Below are 5720 nucleotides of genomic sequence, written 5' to 3'. Positions count from 1 at the left end.
CACCGAAAACAGAATTCGAGGAATATCGAATTGGATTTGAATCTCAACGACTCCAAATGAGTACCCATGATTTCTTTGCCTTTTTTTCAATTATTATTTTTTTTTTTTTTGTGTGTGTGTGTGTGTGTGTGTGTGTGTGTGTGTGTGTGTGTGTGTGTGTGTGTGTGTGTGTGTGTGTGTTTATCAAAGTCATCGGTACTCCTATCATATTAAGCTATATCATTTATTACGTAATAATTCTACACTTTATGAAAATAGTTCACTCTCGTTACAGTTCCATCAGTGAAGAGCAGGAAGGTCGTGATGGCGTTCCTTGCTCCCGACGCCCTCCCCGCCCCTCAGAGAGCGCCGGCGACCAGGCTCCTCGAAGCGGCTCAGCGACAGGCACTCCGCCCGATGAGGGAGTTGGGCCGTGAAGCGCCGGGACTCCAAGGGCCTTTGTCCCCGGGATGAGGCTGGGGACTCAGGGAAGCCTCCTGCACCTCGGAGGACGGCCGAGGAATCTCCTTGGCTGCTCTTGGCTTTTTACTCTTACTTTTTCTCGTTTCCTCTTTGGTCAACGTTTTATTTTTGTTTTTTGTTTTTTTTGTTTTATGTACATGCATTACTTTTGTCATGATGCTTTATTTCACGAGGCAGCTTCCTTAGAATTTTCTCATCCCCATTTTGCAGTCTCTCAAATATCTCCTATCTGTCCATGAGATCGTTCAGACTCTAGTAAAGAAATTATATAAATAATATGTTGGGTGCATGCAGGTCTCACGCTTTCACGTTGCAGGTTTATGCCCTTACTATCTCAATCAGTATTATATGCGAGGAATATCGAAGAGGATTTTAATATCAAAGACTATAAGTGATTCGGTCCCTGACATTTCGTTTTATCATTTCTATATCACTACTTTTATTTATTTATGTAGCTATTTTTTAATCTCTCTCTCCCTTTCTCTTTCTTTATACTTTTGCTGTCGTATTTCTTTCTAAGGAAATTCTAACAAACTTTGTATCACCGATCATATCGTGTTCAAACTTGCGTCAAGAATAATACTCAAGTACATCCGCATCGAAAACGGAATTCGAGGAATATCGAATTGGATTTGAATCTCACCGACAAGTGGTGTGTACCCATTATTTCCTCGCCAAATCTCTTACTGCCTTTTGCGTATTTCATATCGGACACCAAGGAAACGAATAAACGCGAACATTTCTTCCATTCTCGTGTAAGAATATACATATGTATACATATATAAGTATATATTTAGTCAAATCCATGAATATTCTATTATATAAAGGTGTAGCAACTGTTATGTACGTATTCTAAATTTGATTCACTCTCGTTACGTTTCCATCAGCGAAGATCAGGAAGGTCGTGATGGCGATCCTTGCTCCCCACGACCCCCCCCCCCCCCCCGCCCCTCAGAGAGCGCCGGCGACCAGGCTCCTCGAAGCGGCTCAGCGACAGGCACTCCGCCCGATGAGGGAGTTGGGCCGTGAAGCGCCGGGACTCCAAGGGCCTTTGTCCCCGGGATGAGGCTGGGGACTCAGGGAAGCCTCCTGCACCTCGGAGGACGGCCGAGGAATCTCCTTGGCTGCTCTTGGCTTTTTACTCTTACTTTTTCTCGTTTCCTCTTTGGTCAACGTTTTATTTTTGTTTTGTTTTTGTTTTTTGTTTTATGTACATGCATTACTTTTGCTCGTTTTCTCTTTGCTCGTTTTATTTTTCGCTTTTGTTTTGTTTGTTTTATGTACATGCATTACTTTTGTCATAATGCTTTATTTCATAAGGCAGCTTCCTTAGTATTTCGCTATTATTCTATTATTATTTTACTATCACAGTCACATATTACTATTATTTTATCATCAGCATCACTATTATCGTTATTTTAAAGCATTTTTATTAGTTTTATTTGCCTCATTAAAACTTTCGTAATTATTACTGTTATCATCATTATTCCCACTGCGAAAAAGCAGTTAATGTTGCTAAGCAACGGAAGCAGTGATTCACAGTTCCCTCTGTACACGAATAATGCATAGGCCTTCGTTATCTGTCGAGATATTCTTAAAAACAAAGATTTAAAACCTGCTGTTCCATTATTTTGCTTTTGGAGTTCGCTATATTTTTTTAATGACAACTGAATGAAAAAAAAAAAAATCAGGATATTCATACTTATATATGCACCGGTATATATCCAGATTGTTAGAGATACTACCACACTCAAAACTTTTCATCCTCCCTAAAGATTTCCTCTTTAAATCGATTAAATCCTCCTCTCTGCCTTCACGCCAGCTCTCATTTCTCATACCCATTTTCACACAGTCTTTCTATCTCCTATCTGTCCATGAGATCATCCAGACTCTAGTAAAGAAAATATATAAATATGTTGACTACATGCAGGTGCAATGTCCCTACTATCTCGATTAGTATTATTTAGTTTTATTCTAAGAGCATTTCCTTCTCTTTATTATTTTTACCTCGTTTCTTCTATATTTCTTTCTTCTCATGCGTCTTTCAAAGAAGCCGTAACAGTTTGTATCGTCGAACTTGTCATGCGCAATTTCAGGTCGAGAGTAAGTAATACTCAGCACATCCACAACGAAAACGGGATTCGAGGAATATCGATGAGGATTCGAAGCTCCATGCGTATGAGTGATGACGTCTCTGCCATTTCGTTTTATCATTCCCACATCACTTTTATATATGTTTTTAATATTTTTCACTCTCTTTCTCTATTTTTATGCTTTCTATCTTTCTAAGAAAAAAACAAACTTTGTATCATCGATCATAATATTCAAGTACATCCGCATCAAAAACAGATTTCGAGGGAAATCGAATTAGATTTGAATCTCAGTGACTATGAGTGATACGGTCTCTGACATGTTTAATCATTTCTGTATCACTACTTTTGCCTTTTTTTTTTAAATCTCTCTTCTCTCTCTCTCTCTCTCTCTCTCTCTCTCTCTCTCTATTCTTGTCATCTTTCTAAAAAAATAATCTTATAAACTTTGTATCACCGATCATATCGTGTTCAAACTTACGTCGAGAATAATACTCAAGTACATCGAGGAATATCGAATTGGATTTGGATCTCACCGACAAGTGGTGTGTACCCATTATATCCTCGCCAAATCCCTTACTGCCTTTTGCATATTTCATATTGGACACCAAGGAAACGACTTAAGGCGTACATTTCTTTCCTTCTCGTGCCTGAATCTATATTTAGTCAGTCATGGATATTCTATTACATGAAGGTTATGTACATATTCTACATTTATCAAGATGATTCACTCTAATTACAGTTCCATCAGTGAAGATAAGGAAGGTCGTGATGCCGTTTCTTGCTCCCGACGCCCTCCCCGCCCCTCAGAGAGCGCCGGCTCCTCGGCAGCGCCACAGCGACAGGCCCGATGAGGGAGTTGGGCCGTGAAGCGCCGGGAATCCAGGGGCCTTTGTCCCCGGGATGAGGCTGGGGACTCAGGGAAGCCTCCTGCACCTCGGAGGACGGCCGAGGAATCTCCTTGGCTGCTCTTGGCTTTTTACTCTTACTTTTTCTCGTTTCCTCTTTGGTCAACGTTTTATTTTTGTTTTTTGATTTTTTGTTTTATGTACATGCATACTTTTGTCATGATGCTTTATTTCACGAGGCAGCTTCCTTAGAATTTTCTCATCCCCATTTTGCAGTCTCTCAAATATCTCCTATCTGTCCATGAGATCGTTCAGACTCTAGTAAAGAAATTATATAAATAATATGTTGGGTGCATGCAGGTCTCACGCTTTCACGTTGCAGGTTTATGCCCTTACTATCTCAATCAGTATTATATGCGAGGAATATCGAAGAGGATTTTAATATCAAAGACTATAAGTGATTCGGTCCCTGACATTTCGTTTTATCATTTCTATATCACTACTTTTATTTATTTATGTAGCTATTTTTTAATCTCTCTCTCCCTTTCTCTTTCTTTATACTTTTGCTGTCGTATTTCTTTCTAAGGAAATTCTAACAAACTTTGTATCACCGATCATATCGTGTTCAAACTTGCGTCAAGAATAATACTCAAGTACATCCGCATCGAAAACGGATTTCGAGGAATATCGAATTGGATTTGAATCTCGCCGACAAGTGGTGTGTACCCATTATTTCCTCGCCAAATCTCTTACTGCCTTTTGCGTATTTCATATCGGACACCAAGGAAACGAATAAACGCGAACATTTCTTCCATTCTCGTGTATGAATATACATATGTATACATATATAAGTATATATTTAGTCAAATCCATGAATATTCTATTATATAAAGGTGTAGCATCTGTTATGTACGTATTCTAAATTTGATTCACTCTCGTTACGTTTCCATCAGCGAAGATCAGGAAGGTCGTGATGGCGATCCTTGCTCCCCACGACCCCCCCCCCCCCCCCGCCCCTCAGAGAGCGCCGGCGACCAGGCTCCTCGAAGCGGCTCAGCGACAGGCACTCCGCCCGATGAGGGAGTTGGGCCGTGAAGCGCCGGGACTCCAAGGGCCTTTGTCCCCGGGATGAGGCTGGGGACTCAGGGAAGCCTCCTGCACCTCGGAGGACGGCCGAGGAATCTCCTTGGCTGCTCTTGACTTTTTACTCTTACTTTTTCTCGTTTCCTCTTTGGTCAACGTTTTATTTTTGTTTTGTTTTTGTTTTTTGTTTTATGTACATGCATTACTTTTGCTCGTTTTCTCTTTGCTCGTTTTATTTTTCGCTTTTGTTTTGTTTGTTTTATGTACATGCATTACTTTTGTCATAATGCTTTATTTCATAAAGCAGCTTCCTTAGTATTTCGCTATTATTCTATTATTATTTTACTATCACAGTCACATATTACTATTATTTTATCATCAGCATCACTATTATCGTTATTTTAAAGCATTTTTATTAGTTTTATTTGCCTCATTAAAACTTTCGTAATTATTACTGTTATCATCATTATTCCCACTGCGAAAAAGCAGTTAATGTTGCTAAGCAACGGAAGCAGTGATTCACAGTTCCCTCTGTACACGAATAATGCATAGGCCTTCGTTATCTGTCGAGATATTCTTAAAAACAAAGATTTAAAACCTGCTGTTCCATTCTTTTGCTTTTGGAGTTCGCTATATTTTTTTAATGACAACTGAATGAAAAAAAAAAAAAAATCAGGATATTCATACTTATATATGCACCGGTATATATCCAGATTGTTAGAGATACTACCACACTCAAAACTTTTCATCCTCCCTAAAGATTTCCTCTTTAAATCGATTAAATCCTCCTCTCTGCCTTCACGCCAGCTCTCATTTCTCATACCCATTTTCACACAGTCTTTCTATCTCCTATCTGTCCATGAGATCATCCAGACTCTAGTAAAGAAAATATATAAATATGTTGACTACATGCAGGTGCAATGTCCCTACTATCTCGATTAGTATTATTTAGTTTTATTCTAAGAGCATTTCCTTCTCTTTATTATTTTTACCTCGTTTCTTCTATATTTCTTTCTTCTCATGCGTCTTTCAAAGAAGCCGTAACAGTTTGTATCGTCGAACTTGTCATGCGCAATTTCAGGTCGAGAGTAAGTAATACTCAGCACATCCACAACGAAAACGGGATTCGAGGAATATCGATGAGGATTCGAAGGTCCATGCCTATGAGTGATGACGTCTCTGCCATTTCGTTTTATCATTTCCACATCACTTTTATATATTTTTTAAATATCTTTCA

The sequence above is a fragment of the Penaeus chinensis genome, chromosome 4, assembly GCF_019202785.1.
Source record: "Penaeus chinensis breed Huanghai No. 1 chromosome 4, ASM1920278v2, whole genome shotgun sequence".
Taxonomy (NCBI): domain Eukaryota; kingdom Metazoa; phylum Arthropoda; class Malacostraca; order Decapoda; family Penaeidae; genus Penaeus; species Penaeus chinensis.
Note: the sequence above shows the minus strand (reverse complement) of the source record.